The sequence below is a fragment of the Hemicordylus capensis genome, chromosome 5 (assembly GCF_027244095.1).
Source record: "Hemicordylus capensis ecotype Gifberg chromosome 5, rHemCap1.1.pri, whole genome shotgun sequence".
Classification (NCBI taxonomy): Eukaryota; Metazoa; Chordata; class Lepidosauria; order Squamata; family Cordylidae; genus Hemicordylus; species Hemicordylus capensis.
The window spans coordinates 221,269,034-221,286,799 of NC_069661.1; the positions used below are offsets into that span (position 1 = coordinate 221,269,034).

Here is a 17,766-nt window from a genome sequence, read left to right on the forward strand (position 1 = left end):
TTGAAGAGCATCTCAACACCATAAGGGCCACAGAAATCACCATCAGCCAATTACAAAAAGCAACTTTACTGGGAACAGCCTATATTTTGCGGCAGTATCTATAATAACAACAATATTGATAATAAAATCCAGCCATCCCAGGTCCTTGGGAAGGACTCGATGTCTGGATTAAATAAACCAGTCAATAACACCTGTCTGACTGTGTAAACAATAATAATAAAAAATAACAATAGTGGTGCCAATAGTTGTTGGTGCCCTTGGTGCAGTACCAAAAGAACTTGAACGCCATCATGACACCTTGGGCATGGATAAAATTACAACACATCAGCTACAAAAGGCCACACTACATGAATACTACAACAATATCTTTAATTATCCTAGGCCCCTGGAAAGGGCTCGATAATCAAAGTACCAAATCCAGTCAATAACATCTGGTAGACTGTGTGTAAATAGCATAATAATAATGATAATGATGATAATAATAATAAATAAAAGACTTGCACTCCAGCCCACTGGAACTCTACTCAACGAAGTGTCAGAGAAACTGACAGATCTAGCTGAGACAGCTAACTCAGCAATCAACATAAGCTTGAAGCACCAGGAAAAGACTGAGGGACACACTGCCATAAGCAGAGGATGCCAGATTAAACAGGAAAACCTGCAGAACAGGAGTTGCTGGATGAATATCCGAATTAGGGGCCTAGAAGAATCTGCTGAAGGGAAAACTATGGAAAATTTCTGAGTCATATGGCTAAGCTTAGAGAAAACCTCCAGCACATTTTAAGAGGAAATGAACACCCCACCATTTTGGAAGCACTTTTGTGGGACTCAGTGAAAATAGTTATGAGTAGTTATGAGGGGTTCCTTAATTCAAGAAGCTAGTCTCTTGAAAAACAACAAGCTATGCAGACTTTGTTAAAGGAGATAGAGGAATTAGTATAAGCTTATAAAACTACAAAGAATCAGGAAATCTATAGGAAATTGTGTGGGAAGAGGGAAGAATGAAATGCATCAGAAGTAGATGCAATACAAACACACCTTGCATATTTAAATCAACATTGTTATGAATTTGGCCAGTGCTCCATGTAATTCAATATGGAAACAATATTGAAACAAGGTGGTACATACAGTCCCCTCGGACAACCCGGCACTAAAACCAGATAAGGTAGACTCAGTGCCAGAACAGCACTCGGGACCTTCTGTCACCACCTCTGACACTGTTGGTGAAGAAAGGAAGGAGGACAGCTCAGTAGCAGGACCTTTCCTAGGGCCTCTCGCCCACTCCAACACAGCAGGAGAAGTAGCAGACGAGGAGGAACCATCAGTGCCAACTTCTGATTCTCCTTCCATCTGCTCTGACCCTCCAGCAGTAGAACCAAAGGAGGAAACATCAGTCTCAACACTCCATGAAGCACCTTCCGTCCACACCGGCACTCTGGGCAAAGGCCCAAAGGAGGAGGAAGCCACACCCCCAGGGCCTTCCACCCCATAAGATACTCCAGGAGAAGAACTACAAGAAGGAAGTTCATAGCCAGGACCCTGCCCATGGGCTTCTGTCCCCACCCCACTGGCGGAATTGCCAGAAAAGGAAATCCCAGAGCGTTCCTTTTCTGTCAATGATCTTCATTCAGAGGTGGAAATCCTGAGTAGCTTGCAAATCAAGTATGTCCAGCAGCGTAGGTATTTTGGCGTATGTATTATCACCCTTTGGCATAGACATCCAGCCCACAGATCAGCTGGAGCTTTAATACCCAGTCCGGGTGATGGACCAAGCACTGCCCTTTTTGCAAGGCACCAGAAACCAGCCTGCTCATCACATACTATGTTGGGCCTTTTTGCTCTCTTTCTTGCAGAACTGAAGCTTCACCGCATTGCCCAACCCTCCTTTCTGTTTGTCTGGAGCCTCTACCACCAAGGCCCCAACACGCAGACGAGATTCTACCAGAGTAGAAGCTGGCTCCCGAGGAGGGAAAAGGAAGGTACATTCACAGCATGCCCCTGAAATTACTGTTGGGCTAGAAATGGCTCTTCAGCTCCCTGATTCCTTCTCCTGCGTCTTGAAATGTTTGAATGTCTAGAAGGGGAGGCCTGTGGGTGGATTGTCAGTGCTTGCGGAAGTGTTTCTTCATTTTTAGTCTTTCAGGTGACCAGGCTGTGAAGGCCACAATGAAAGCAGCTTCTCCTGGCGAGCATTGAAGGTAAGTGATGGTGGGTGAGGTAGGATGACACCCCCTTTGCAGCTGACCTTCTGTTTCTTCTCCTTCTCCTCCTCTCTTGAAGATGTCTCTGCTGGCCCAGCTGCATGTTTCCAGCCCCCAGGGTCCAGTTCCTTATTCTCCTCTGCGTTCCTAGAGGTTGCCTCCATCCCACGATCCACCTCCAGTTCCTCTCTTCTCTTGCAGCCCTCTCCCCCTCCTCCTAGAGTCACATAGCAGAAATCTGAAAGAAACTTTACATGGTTGAATGGAGTGGAGGATCCATCACCTACACAACTGTCTGTCTCACAAAGGCTGAACCCCATTTCCTTGACATTTTCCATTCTCATTTGACCATCTTAGAAATTTGCAGTCTCAAAACAGGGGCAGCGAAGCAATAGAGGAGGAGCAGGAACCTGAGGCAGGGGGCAAAAGGTGGGAAGTTGTGTCTGTATTTCAGCTGCACCTCCTTAGGACCAGGGAGACCTGGGCTGGGATTTCCATTTAGCCATGAACCTTGAGGGGTGACTTTGGACCAGTCACTTGTCACACAGCCTAATCTACCTCTTAGGTTAAAGGATAAAGATGACCAGATATGCCTCCTTGAGCTGCTTGGAGGAAGAGCAGACTAAGAGTGTGAAAAAAGCAGACCAAGATCAGCCCTTCTGAGTTCAAGCTGGGATGAAACAGGAAACCAAGGAGGATTGACATGCAATTGCACTTATGTTGATCCTCCTTATAGGGTAATCAATAAACAGGAGCAAAGGTTTCCTGCCCCATGGAACTTAAATTCTGGCGAGAGGAGAGAGGAGTGAAAAAGAGGAGGAATGGGAGAGGAAAGCATAAAGAGCCTTCAGTTCCAGCAGATGGAGCTGCCTCTGCTGAGGCTTTAAGCCAAAAGATGTGCAGAGGAGGTGGGTTTTCAGGTGGCATTGGGAGGACAGGAGCCAGAAGTGGGCATATCTCTGGGTGGGCGTTCCAGACCCAAGAGTTATCGAGGGAGAAGGCAAAGAGTCCTCTCAGAGAGTAGAAGACCTTCAGGAGGCTGAAGGGAGTTGGAGGAGCAAAGACCACCCTGATGGCATGCAAGTTGGGAGGGAGAGGTCAGTGCAGAGCAAGAGGATGGGAAATATCCATGGAGGGTTTTCCAGCAAGGGATGAAGAGTCTGTGCTGGGCATGGAAGGGGGCAAGAGGTCAGTGCAGGGACTAGTAATATGGGAGAAGGGACCCTCACCTTGTTGCTTTTCTTTCGTTCCAGTCCAAAGAGACTGCCCAGAGCTGCCAAGAATGCCTGCAGAACATCAAGGCATGACGTCATGGGCCTCCTGGAAATGGCCTTTCCCCCAGATATTTTATGTGCCATCCAAAATTTTTTTTCTAATCCAGTTTTTATTGGGTCAGGGTTAGGGTGATATTCTATTAATTTTATTGGTTTTATCTGCTCTCCTGTTTTGTGTTTACGCTTATACTCCCCCCCCCCCCCGACTTCATCTGTTGTATTGTTCTGCCATGGTTGCCCTGAGCAGTATCGCATTGGAAGGACAGGAGCCAGTAGTGGGCCCACCTCTGGGTGGTTGTTCCAGACCCAAGAGTCATTGAGGGATAAGGAAAGAGTCATTTTAGGGAGAAGGAGACCTTCAGGAGAAGTTTGAGGAGCAAAAACCACCCTGATAGCGTGTAAGTTGGGAGGGAGGGGTCAGTGCAGAGTAAGAGGGTGGGACAGAGCCATGGAGAGTTTCCCAGGTAGGGATGAGGAGTCTGTGCTGGGCATGGAAGAGGAGAAGTCTTCAGCGCAGGGACTGGCATGGTGGGGGACGCCCCCCTCACCCTGTTGCTTTTCTTTCGTTCCAGGCCAAAGAGACTGCCCAGAGCTGCCAAGAATGCCAGCAAAACCTCAAGGCTTGGAGGGAATGGCAAAGTAGATGGAGAAGCAGAATGGCCAGGATTCTGCCTCCTGGAAATGGACTTTGCTCACCTATTTTATGTGACACCCCCAAAAATTAAAATCCAGTTTTGATCAGATTAGGGCGATATATTAATTTCATCTGTTTTATCTGCTTTACTGTTTTTTGCTTAAGCTTACACTGTTTTAATGTTTTATGTGTTGTGTTGTTCTGCAGTATTACATTGGAGGTGCAGGAAATAAATATTTTAAATAAGTAATATGTAAAGAGCCAGTGTGGTGAAGTGGTTAGAGTCCTGGATGTGGGGAGACACAAATCCAAGTTCAAGGAGAATGGGGAGACCTGAGTTCAAATCCCCTTTCGGTCACAAAACTCTCTGGTTGAATCTGTGCCAGTCTTACAGTATCTCTCAGCCTAACCTACCTCACAGGGCGGGTGTGAGGATGAAGATAATCATGTACAGGTGGCCCTCGTTATTTGTAGGGATGCCATCCTCGCATATAAGCATCAATATGGAAATTACAAACAAAGAAACCTTACCCCATGGGAGTCTGGGAGATGGGAGGTAGGTTCCTACACACAAAAAGGGCTAAAAAAGAATGGGGGCAGATATAAGAGAAATAAAGTACTGTACCTTGCTCACCAGCTCCTCAACAGTGACCCCAAACCCTCCATCCCTCTCTGCTTCTATATGGAAAATCACGGGTTTAAAGTTGGGGCAACCTGGTATCCCTAAATTTGGATCACAAGACTTGGTTAAACAGTCTCCACGAGAAAAGACAGCCACAGATTTAATGGTCCAAAATAAAGATATATTTTATTGATGACAATAAAGAGGCATAGCATTTAAGAACACATGTGAGTATTCTCACATTACATAGAAGATGCTAGATGTTAACGGTGTCTAGACACTAACACTTCACCTTTATCATATAACTATAGTGGATTCTCTAATATATATGTAATTAGCTAGGTAATGAACTAAGCATTCAGTTAAACAACTAGGTAAAAGTATCTAAATCATTAACCAAGACTAAGTCCTATTGAGGACAGAGGAAGAAAGAAGCAGGGAAATAAGATTAAGAGCAGCAACCAGGGTCCAAGAATAATCATTGTCAGAGAAGGCATCAGGGGAAATGTGGGCTGAGGTGAAGTGGGGTAAAACAGTATCAGAGAAGAATGGACAAGGATAAAGTGAAAAACAGAGTTAGAGAACAAGGAAATCAAGCAGGTTCCTGGTTAGGAAACAGGTCTAGGCCATGTAGATGAAGCGGAGTTAGAGTACTTCCTGATCAAGGTGCTGATTCCTAATCAAGGCTGATTCCTATGACAGATGGGGGAAGAAATCCAAAGGGAAAAGTGGGGGAGATGCAAACAAGGCCAAAGAGCAAGCTGTGTCAGAGAAGAGCCAAGGGAAATAAAGAGGGAGAGCTGAGGCTACAACCAAGATACAGGGGGCAGAAAAAGCAAGGGAAGCAGATAGATCGACTGGGCAAATTAAGGAAGCAGTGAGAAATTACCGGGGGAGAACTATGAAAGACTGGGGAGACTCACTCAGACCTTCTGGGTTGCAAAACAACTTGAACATAAGTGTATTTATAAATGAATGAAAGAATGAATGAATGAATGAATATTTGTTCCAGAAGTTTTTGTAATTTTCTGACATAAAACAAGCCACTTATAAGCCTTAGACAGTTTTTGTTTTTAAAGCCAGCACATTTTTCAGTGTGTTTTAAATTAAATATTCAGAGACTTCTCAGTCTCGCCCCACCACCCATATCAAAGCCCTATGGCAAGCAGATCCCTATATACGGGGGTAACCACAAAAAGGAATTCACAGCCTACCTTGCAAGAGCTGTGCTGGATGGTCTGGTCTGCTGCAGGGAGGGTCTGCTACAGGGAGCTCTGCCAGCCTCCTTCCTGGCTTGCTGGGGCCTGCCCAGTTCAGGCTTCAGGGAGGCCTACTCAGAGGCCTCTCTGGAAGCCCCGCCCGCCCACCCACCCACCAACCAATCAGCTGAGAGGCGGGGAGAGAAGAGCTCTGCAGTTTGCAGGCTGCTCCAATCTAGGCCTCATTGCCGATCCTAGGCCGGAGCTGGAGGCAAGTGGCTGAGGGGCCCTGGGGCTGGGCAGGTGGGCAATGGGGTGGGGGTGGCAGGAACTGGCATGGCGTCCCCACCTCAGTGGTGCCTAGGGCACGTGCCCTGCCTGCCCCCCCCCCAGTTCTGCCTATCCCAATTTGTGAACCTCCATCCATTCAGATCAAATTTTGCAATGATGTTCTTTCTTGACTTTTGTTTTGTTCTAGTAGGCTTCTGTTCTTTTTAGCTAATTACCATAGTCCTGCCTAGGAGCATGTGAGGAGGATAACCCAGAGAGATGTCCTTGACTCTAGCAGCCAGAAGAAGCCTTCACGGTAAGTGAACCAATGCTCTGTTTTTAAAAAGCCAACATCTAATACACACCAAACTGCAGTGCTAAAACACTGCTTACTCCTAGACTATTTCCTCATAGAAACACGTCAACCATGCTGAACCGAGTGTTTAAACCAAATTAAAATGTGGGGTATGTGTTCCTGTCAGATCGAGGGTCCAGATCCTGTAACACAGGAAGTTGTTTTTAAGAGCCGCAAAATGATTCTGCGCTGTAAAATGGCAGCCCAAAATGACATTGAAAATCATTTCCAGTCACTCAAAACTGCAAATAGGCGAATTTTGCCTATTTTTAATATCGTAGATAAAGAAACCGGGTCTCTAAGACCCATCCACAAATAGGCGAAACTACGGTTGTGGATTGTGAGGGCCACCTGTACACTGCTCTGGGCATCTTGGAGGAGGAGCGGGATCAAAATGTAAACATAAATAGAAATAAATCTTAGCTTAGCTCACTTCAGAGTATAGGACACAGTTCCCTGTTTTCATCAGGACAGCATGGCAGGGGAATATAATGTTGGGATCATTTCTAACCCAGAATAAGCCACTCTTAGCAATGAAATGAGAGACCATGAGGCTGTTCTCATGCGCAGCCTAACCCACACTAGGGACGCCCAGCCCGAGTAAGGCTGCAAGTGTGAACCGCCGGGATTGGTCCCAATCCCAGTGGGGCAGCACCACCCAGCACTGGCCTTTTACACCGGCTGTTAGCCAAAGTTAAGGCAGTGAGCACTCCCTTTCCTCTGGCTACTTGCTCATATGCAAGAACGGGCTCCTTCCCGCCCGGCCTCACACAGCCTAGAGCAAATGTCTCTTGGGGGAATCCCCCATTGCAATGTGAATGTTGCGCATTGCATTGTGGGGATGCTTGTGGATAGGGGTGGTCTGCCTCCGCTGCCTGTGCAGGAGGAAACAAAGTTCATAATCCACCTTGCATGAGTCCCCTGAAACATGTAAAAGTGCCGAGGCAACAGTCTCGCCCACTGCATGTCCCCTCCCAGAATCTGGAATTCAGCCTGTGGTCCTGGAGGTTCTCTCTAGCCACTGAGGGGCCTCTCCTCCTTGGTGAATGTGCCCAATGCCTCTTTGAATCCATCCAAGTGAGTCTATCATCACTATATCTAGAGGCAATGAGTTCCAAGAGTTCATTGGCTTTCTTTTTGTGTCTTCTGAACAGAAACGGGGCCTCAGTGCCAAATGGAAGGCAGAGGAATTTCCTAGAGAAGACACTTCAGCATGCAATTAGGGGGAAAACACGTGGGGAGCAGGGAGGGCAGGACAGGGATGAGTCCCCCGCTGGTGCTTTGATACTTGGAGCTGCATCCCTGAGACACAGAATGGATTCAAACCAGAGCCAGCGTGGCCAGTAACTGATCTGGTGACCTCACAGTCAGCCACAGAATTCTGCAATCATGTTTCCCCTTGGAGACCAGCAAGGATTCTTCCAGAGGCTCACTTGGCAACCATCTAGAGAAGCGGTAGCAACTTGTACAAGTTAGCTGTCTTGGGCAATCAGATTGATCCCCAACTTCTCCTCGTAGCTCAGTCGGTTGTCAAGATGGGTGGCTGTTGTTCCTGGGCCATCTGCAGGTAGGTGTCTGGCATGAAGGGACCAACAAACTGTAATGGCTGCCTGGGCTTGGCTTTTAAAGACACCCTCCCTTTGTTTTAGCCTGTCTGGGCAAGGAGATGTATAGCCCAGCCGGCTGTGTTCACATGTGCTGTTGCGCTCCCTGTGTGAACTTCAGTGGTCACAATTCCACCACTTAGATGCACACCTCACAGCGGGCGACCTTTGAAGGTCACTTGTTGGGGTGATTTCCCCTGTATTTCACAGGAACAGAGGAAGCTGCTTGATATGGAGTCAGACCACTAGTCCATTTAGCTTAGAATTGTCTACACAGAATGGCAGCGGCTTCCCCAGAGTTGCAGGCAGAAGTCTATCTCAGTGCTATCTTGGAGGTGCCAGGGAGGGAACAAGGAACCTTCTGCTCTTCCCAGAGCGGCTCCATCCCCTAAGGGAAATATCTTACAGTGCTCACATGTGGTCTCCCATTCATATGCCTTAACCAGGGCAGACCCTGCTTAGCAAAGGGGACAAGTCACACTTGCTACCATAAGACCAGATCTCCTCCTCTTTAGCTTGCATGTCCTAGACCTGTGAAGCTGTAGCAAGCGGGAACTACTGCATTCCTCAGATCACAGCTATGCTTCCTGATGATGTTTTCCAGGCAGGTTTCCAATGCTCCCATCTGTCCATCCACACATGGGCAAGAGGCTGTAACTGCTTGGTCCATGTGAAACATCAGCTCCCACCCTGGAGCTGGAGAGGGAGAAGCCTCTTTCCTCACATGCACGGGAGGGCGGCCTACAGCTCAAGGGTGGAACCATTGCTTGGCAGGCACAAGGTCTCAGGCTGAGCCTTCATCCTTTTCTGTTCAAGGTTCTTAGCTAGCCAGGAAAAGCCTCTGCCCAAGAGCGGCTGCCAGCCAGAGTAGGGCAAAGAAAGCCAGAGGTATGACTCGGTAGAAGGCAGCTGCATTTGTATGTACTGTGGATGGAGCCCGGCTATGGCACTCTCTTCCAAAGCCTATTTGGAGAGGGCTGTCTTGCCAGTGCTATGCAACATCCTCCTCCTCATTCCTTGCTTGCTTCCTTGGGTGGCCCACCTTCCCCATCATCCCAGGTGATGTCCCCAGCTGGCTAATCAAAGCAGAAAGGGGAGGCAATTTCTATCAGGGCTACAGGCCATCCACATTTCCTGATGCCTGCTTTATTTCCTCTCTTGAAGGTCCTTTTGTACTTCCCAGCACTCTGGGTGAAAAACCAACAGGGGCAATCTCAGATCCCGTACCCTTCCCTGGGCATTGCATCCCCTCAAACACTCCATGTCAAGAACCAGAGGAGGAAGACTCAGTGCCAGCCCTCCGCCCAGAGCCTTCCACCCCCTTGGACAACCCAGGACTAAAACCAGAGGAGGCAAAGTCAGTGCCAGAACAGCACTCGGGACTTTGTTATCACCTCTGACCTTCTTGGAGAAGAAAGAAAGGAGGACACCTCAATGGCAGAACCCTTCCCAGGGCCTCCCATCAAATCCAACACAGCGGGAGAAGTAGCAGAGGAGGAACCATCAGGGCCAACCCTCCATGAAGGACCTTCCATCTGTTCGGACCTTCCATCTGCTCGGACTTTCCAGCAAGACCAAAGGAGGAACCATCAGTGGAATGACTCCATGAAGAACCTTCCATCCACGCCGGCACTCGCGCAAAGGCCCAAAGGAGGAGGAAGCCTCACTCCCAGGACCCCCACCCAGGGCCCTCCATTCCATCAGATGCTCCAGGAGGAGAATTAGAAGAGGCAAGTTCTCAGCCAGGACTGTGCCAAGGGGCTTCCGTCCCCTCACCACTCTGGTGGAAGAGCCAGAAGAGGAAACCTCAGAGCGTTCCTTTTCTGCCAAGGATCTTCATCCAGAGCTGGGAATTCTGAGTAGGTTGCAGATCAAGTATGTAGAACAGTGTAAGTATTTTGGCTCCTCATCACCCTTTGGCATACACACCCGGCCCACAAATCAGCTGGAGCGTTAATACCCAGCCCAAGTGATGGACCAAGCTCTGCCCTTTTTGCAAGGCACCAGAAACCAGCCTGGTCAACACATACAATGTTGGGTCCTTTTTGCTCTCTTTGTTGCAGAACTGAAGCTTCACTGCATTGCCCAACCCTCCTTTCTCTTTGTCTGGGGCCTCGACCACCGAGGCCCTAACACGCGGACAAGATTCTACAAGAGTAGAAGCCAGCTCCCGAGGAGGGAAAGGGAAGGTACATTCACAGCACAAATTGCTGCTGGGCTAGAAATGGCTCTTTAGCTCCTGATTCCTCCTCCTGAATCTTGAAATGTTTGAATGACTAGGAGGGGAGGCCTGTGAGTGGATTGTCAGTGCTTGCCGAAGTGTTTCTTCATATTTAGTCTTTCAGGTGACCAAGTTGTGACGGTCACAATGAAAGCAGCTTCTTCTGGTGAGTACTGAAGGTAAGTGATGGTGGGTGCAGTAGGATGCCTGCCTTTGTAGCTGACCTTCTGCTTCTTCTCCACTCTTAAAGATGTCCCTGCCAGACCTGCCGCATGTTTCCAGCCCCAGGATCCAGTTCCTTGCCCTCTTCTGCCTCCCTGGTGGTTGCCTCCATCCCACCCTCCACCTCCAGCTCCCGGATCCCTCTTCCCCTCCTCCTCTAGAGCCAGATAGCAGCAATCTCAAAGAAACTTTGCACAGTTGAATGGAGTTACAGGTCCATCAGCTACATGACTGTCAGCCTCACAAAGTCAGTATTGCATTACCCCGACCTTTTACATTCTCATTTGACAATCTAAAAAACGTACAGTATCAAAACAGAGGCAGGGAAGTAATAGAAGGAGCAGGAAGCTAAGGCACTGGGCAAGTGTGTGTGTGTGTGTGGGGGGGTGTGTCTGTATTTCTGCTGCCCTACACCTCCTTAGGATCAGGGAAACCCACGCTGGGCTTCCCATTCAGCCATGAACCTCGCTGAGGGACTTTGGGCCACTCAGTTGTCCCACAGCCTTACCTACCTCTTAGGGTTGTTGTGAGGATAAAATGACCAGGTATATCTCCCTGAGCTGCTTGGAGGAAGAGCAGACTACGAATGTGAAAAAGCAGAACAAGATCAGCCCTTTTGAGTTCAAGCTGGGATGAAACAGGAAGGAGGATCGACATACAATTGCGCTAATAGCGATCCTCCTTATAGGGTCATCAATGCACAGGAGCAAAAGTTCCCTGCCCCTAAGAGCTTAGATTCTGGCTTTGGAGAGAGGAGTGAGAAGGAGGAGGAATGGGAGAGGAAAGCATAAAGAGCCTTCAGTTCCAGCAGATGGAGCTACCTCTGCTGAGGCATTAAGCCAAAAGATGTGCAGAGGAGGTGAGTTTTCAGGTGGCATTGTGAGGACAGGAGCCAGAAGTGGGCATACCTCTGGGTGGCTGTTCCAGACCCAAGAGTTATCGAGAGAGAAGGGAAATAGTCATCTCAGAGAGCAAGAGACCTTCAGGAGGCTGAAGGCAGTTGGCGGAGCAAAGACCACCCTGATGGCATGCAAGTTGGGAGGGAGGGGTCAGTGCAGAGCAAGAGGGTGGGAAATATCCATGGAGGGTTTTCCAGGTCGGGATGAGGAGTCTGTGCTGGGCATGGAAGGGGGCAAGAAGTCAGTGCAGGGACTAGTAATATGGGGGGAGGGACCCTCACCCTGTTGCTTTTCTTTTGTTCCAGGCCAAAGAGACTGTCCAGAGCTGCCGAAAATGCCTGCAGAACGTCAAGGCTTGACGTCATGGGCCTCCTGGAAATGGCCTTTTTTCAGATATTGTATGTGCAGTCCAAAAAAAAATTTAAATCCAGTTTTTATTGGGTCAGGGTTAGGGTGATATTCTATTAATTTTATTGGTTTTATCTGCTTTCCTGTTTTGTGTGTATGCTTATACTGTTTTTATCTTTTCATCTGTTGTATTGTTCTGCTATGATTGCCCTCAGCAGTATTGCATTGGAGGGCCAGGATATAAATATTGCCAATAAAATATATTTAAAGAGCCAGTGTGGTGTAGTGTTTAGAATCCTGGATATGGGGAGACATGAGTTCAAATTCAAGGAGATTGGGGAGACCTCAGTTGAATTCCCCATTCGGCCATGAACCAGTCTTATCTTATCTCTCAGCCTAATGTACCTCACAGGGTGGGTGTGAGGATAAATGTAACCATGTACAGGTGGCCCTCGTTACTTGCAGGGATTCCATTACCTCTATAGGACTCCAGGAGTTAGGTTCCTACACACAAAAAGGGGCGAAAAAAGAATGGGGGCAGATATAAGAGAAATAATGTACTCTATCTTGCTCAATGATAGCATTGCTATCTTTTCAACAATGCCCCCCCGCCCCACATTCCTCTGCTTTTACATGGAAAACCACAGATTTAAAGTTGGGGTAATGGTGTCCCTAAATTTGGATCACAGGTCTTGGTTAAGCAGTCCCCAGGAGAAAAGACAGCCTCAGATTTAATGGTCCAAACTAAAGGTATATTTTATTGGTCCATTAAAAGATATATTTTATTGATGACAATGAGGCATGGCATTTAAGAACACATGTGAGTAATCTCACATTACACAGAAGACACTAGATGTTTACGGAGTTTAGGCACTAACACTTAACCTTTATCATATAACTAGAGTGGATTATCTAACATGTATACAATTAGCTAGGTATTGAATAACTAAACAGTTAACTAAGCATTCAGCTAACAAACGAAGTAAATGTATTAAATTTAAATGGGTTGGCGCTGCTGTTGCTGTTAGATCTCACTGCAGTGTTCGACACTGTGGACCATGATGTTCTGATCCACCGCGTAGCTGATGCTGGGATTTGAGGCGTGGCCTTGTGGCTGCGTTCTTTCCTACAAGGCCAGAGTTATAGAGTAGCTATGGGCGATGAGAGGTCTTCACGTCATGTATTAACATGTGGTGTCCCTCAGGCACCCTCAGGCTATTCTCTTGCCCTTGCTGTTTAATATTTATATGCGGCCTTTAGCAAAGCCGGTGAGGAGTTTTGGGCTAGGGTGCCATCAATATGTGGATGGCACCCAGCTTTTTCTGCTGATGGATGGCAGGGCTGAGGACACCATAGCTCAGCTGACCAGGTGCTTGGAGGCAGTCGTAGACTGGCTGAAGCAAAGTCGTCTATGGCTTAATCCAGATAAGACTGAAGTTCTGTGGCTGGGCCCAAAGAGGTCAGGGGGGAGTTTCCAATTACTGACCCTTGATGGTGCTTGTTTGATACCTCAGCCTACAGTAAAGAGTCTGGGTGTGATTCTTGATGCCTCTTTGAATATGGAGGCTCAGATCATGGAGGTCGCTCGAAAGGCCTTTTTTCAGTTACGCCAAATACGGCGGCTAGCCCCTTATCTGTCCCCTCTGGATTTGGCCACTGTGCTCCATGCGACGGTCACTTCTAGGTTAGGTTATTGCAACTCACTTTATGTGGGGTTGCGATTGCGCCTAACTCGGAGATTGAAACTGGTGCAGAATGCAGTGGCCAAGGTCCTTACTAAGGCGCCTTGGTGAGCACATGTGACACCTTTGCTCGTTCAACTGCACTGGTTGCCGGTTGAGTCCCAGGTTAGGTTTAAGATATTAACTTTAACATTTAAAGCCCTACACGATATGGGCCCTCCATACCTCCAGGACCGCCTTGTTCGATATGTCCCTCGCTGCGTCCTGAGATTTGCCACAAGTAATACCTTGGTGATTCCGGGCCCTAGGGAAGTTAAACTGCAATCAACTAGAGCCAGGGCCTTCTCAATGGTGGCCCCGGCTCTATGGGATGGTCTCCCGGATAATATCAGAGCTCTCCATGATTTGTTGGCTTTCCGTAAGGCATGCAAGACGGAAATGTTCCGTTGGGTGTTTGGTCGCTGAGATAGCTGGTCGTAGAGTGATCTGGTTATCCATAGTTATTATGTCTTGTAATGAGTACTGTATGAGGGTTGTGGTTATGATGTTATGTATGTTGTATTTTATAGAACTGTGTTGTTTTGTATGTTATTGCTTGTAAGCCGCCCTGAGTCCTATGGGAGTAGGGAGACATATAAATCTAAATAAATAAATCACTAACCAAGATTAAATCCTATTGAGGACAGATGAAGGAAGAAGCAAGGAAATCAGATTAAGAGCAGTAACCAGGGCCCAAGAACCATCAGTGTCAGAGAACGGATCGGGGGAAAGTGGGGTGAGGTGAACCTTCACCTCAGCCTAGAAAACAAGAGACCAAAACAATTGAAGCAAATAAATAATGACAAGGACTAGGGTAAAGCAGTATGAGAGAAGAAGAGACAAGGATTAGGTGAAAAGCAGTCAAAGAGCAAGGAAATCAAGCAGGTTCCTGGTTAGGAGACTGGTCTAGGCCATGTAGATGAAGCAGAGTCAGTACTTTCTAATCAAAGTTAATTCCTAATCAAGGCTGATTCCTATGACAGATGGGGGGAGAAATCCAAAGAGGAAAATTGGGGAGAAGATAAGAGTCAAGGGAAATAAAGAGGGAGAGCTGAGGCCACAGCCAAAACACAGGGGGCAGAAAAAGCAAGGGAAGCAGATAGATCGACTGGGCCAATTAAGAAAACAATGAGAGGTTAGAGGGAAAGACAGATAGACCTGCTAGGCAGACTAGGAAAGACTGGGGAGAAATGGAACTGGAGTGGAGGACAGCCGAGCTGGTCTAGGATGAAGCCATTGGCTAACAGTGGAAGCAGAATATGAAGAGGTGACTTTAGCTGGGTGGTCAGGGGGCACCAACAAGGAGATGGGCCACTGGATGAAAGTGATGGGGATTTGAAGTGCTGGGATCCATTTCAGAGGAGATCTGATGACTGGAGCTGCTTAAAACTGAGAAAGGCACAGGATTGGAACCCTTCCCAGGAGATCTGTTTGGAATCTACCTCTGACTGGGCAGTGAGGGCCCCAAAGCCTCTCATCTGCCTCTTGGGGCAACCCTTTGGATTGAGAGTTCCCATGGAGACTCTTCTCTTATCCTGGGGAAGAGCTGGCTGTCTACCCCTAGAGACAAGGGTTTCCCTATTATGCTAGTCCAAAATGCTACTAGGCTGCCTGATGCTTAAACACTCACATACATACAGGCATGGCTCCATCCATCTTCAAGCCTGCTTGGGAGGAGAAGGGGGATTAAGAAAAATCATAGTTACCTCTCCAGGGGAGATGTTCTGAAGCAAGAATGGGGTGTGCCGCCAGGATGAGAGGGGGTGAGAGAGAGAGAGAGTGGGGCTTCGAAGTCCCTTTTTATAGGATCCAAGTCATGTGCTTAGTGCCCATGTGAGTTACCCAAATCACCAACATATGCTGCTTGATTCAGGGAGCAGGAGGAATGGGAGTACAAATTGCCAGATAGAAAGCAGCCTTATTCTTGACCAAAAACACAAAATATTGGTGTTGGGCACTTATCATATAAGAAGGAATAAATTGCTCAGCCCTCAGGGTTAATGGGCCATCTAGTAGGAACACAATGAGGGCCAGGTATGGGCAAAAAAAGAGCTTCCAGGGGGTGCCAGAAAACCCATCCAGGAGATGAAGATGGACCAGAAAACCCATCTCGTAGGGGCCAGAGAATGGATGCAAGAGGAGACTGGGCCATTGAGAGGCTTGAATGCTGGAATTTCAGGACTGTTGCAAACATGCTCTGGAGGGGTCTGAACAATGGAGACTGACTCTCAGGGAGGTCTTGGGCTGTTGAGAATGAACCGTGTGGTCAGCCTGATTTTAATGGATCAAAGAGTCTGTATTGGACCCTCCAGGGAATAAACCGCATTGGCCATGCTTCTGCCTCCAGGGGAATTCCTACGTTATTCCAAACTCCAGTGCTGGGAGGTGGGTGTGGCTTGCTGCCAGGCAAGATGACTGCCTAAGCTGCCAGCTCTGGACATCATCAGGCCTATCTTCTAAAAACTAGCAGTAAATATGACAAAATACTCTCCAAAAGGTATGCAAAATATGTGGGAATGAGTTTTGGTCACTCACGGAAGTGGGAACGGAGTCTTAAATCATATTTGTCTTTGCAAAATCCACTGAGCTCTTCAGAGGGGGAAGATCATTGCAAGATGACCCAGGGCCCTGGAAAGAACTCCAAAAGCACTCAAATGGCTGAGAGCAGTTCTTCAGAGAGCCAGCTAGCTTCGTGGATTATGCCATTCAGACATGATTTATCCAAAGACTGGGCTGCTGCATTCCAGCCCACTGAAACTCAACTCAATGAAGTGTGAAGCACCAGGAAAAGACTGAGGGACTCACTGTCATAACCACAGAATGTCAGATTAAACGGGAAACCGGCTGCACAGGAGTCGCTGGATGAATATCTGAATTAGGGGCCTGGAAGAATTTGCTGAACGAAAAACTATGGAAAATTTCTGAGTCATACGGCCAAGCTCAGAGAAAACCTCCAGCACATTTTAAGAGGAAATGGACTCAGTGAAAGCAGTGATGAGGTTTCCATTGGGCTTCCCTCAGAAGCTCCAACAATCCGAACATTCCCATTTTAAACAGGTCACTGAAGCTAAATGAGCAGGTTTGAGTAACCCCTTCTTGGCCACCACTTTGAGCATCTGGCTAAGAAACAGGCACCACCCATTTCACTACTCTTCCCTATCTTAGATCACCCTGCATTTGCAGATCCAAGCAGATAACAACAATATGAGGAGTGGGAGTCAAAAGGGATTGACAGACTGAGGGAAACCAGTATCAGAAGCTAAGCTGGATACTATGCTGATTGGCAACCAAGTGACTTGGATGCAGAAAATTCAATTCCAGCACTTTGCATCCAAGTTGCTACGGAAAGGAGAGGCTACTTCTAGATTGTTGATTATCTATGGAAACTTATGTGTCTCACTAATTAACAAAACAAGAGGGTCAGCCTCACTTATATACAATATCCTCATTTCCAAATCCTGTGCTTTCTCGGGAGGGCTAAAAGCAACATGGGAAACTGATTTAGGAACCTCTCTTGAAGATCATGAATGGGAAGCAATTTGGCTGAAGCAACCGCTTAGAAACACATCAGCCCAGATAAGGGAGGCAACAAGAAAGGTGGTACATAGATAGCCTCTTACCCCAATCCAGAAACACTATATCACCAAAACGTCTTCCTCATTTTGTTGGCACGGATGTAAAAAGAGAGGTACTCCCTTTTATTAATGGTGGGGTTGCCCATATGTAAAAGGCTATTGGTAACCACTTTTTCCTATAATCTCTGAAACAGTCCAACTCGACCTTCAGCCTGATCCCATGATAGCATGTTTATCAATTTCCAAAGGTACTCACAGATAAATCTTAAAAAGATCTAATAACTCTGCTGCTAGCAGCAACCAAGACAGAGGTAGATTGATTGATTGATTGATTGATTAAGTGCTGTCAAGTTGGTGTTGACTCTTAGTGACCACATAGATAGATTCTCTCCAGGATGATTTGCCTGCCTCTTCCTTCTTCCTTTCCCAACAATATTGTCATAGCTCAGTGGTAGAATATCTGTTTTGCATGCAGAAGGTCCAAGGTTCAATGCCCAGCATCTCCAGGTAGGGCTGGGAAAGACTCCTGCCTGAAATCCTGGAGAACTGTTGCCAGCCATTGTAGACAATATTGAGCTAGATGGACCAAGGGTCAGACTTAGTATTGTTACCTGGGAGCAA

General features: G+C 47.4%; 1 long non-coding RNA gene across 1 annotated transcript; it reads left to right on the forward strand.

Moving 5' to 3' along the window:
* The first annotated feature begins 6,229 nt into the window (after positions 1–6,229).
* Positions 6,230–12,124, forward strand: LOC128325666 (uncharacterized). The gene is made up of 4 exons (XR_008307548.1): positions 6,230–6,516; positions 7,710–8,122; positions 9,324–10,048; positions 10,223–12,124. It is a non-coding gene; the product is annotated as an uncharacterized LOC128325666 (long non-coding RNA).
* Positions 12,125–17,766: the final 5,642 nt, after the last annotated feature.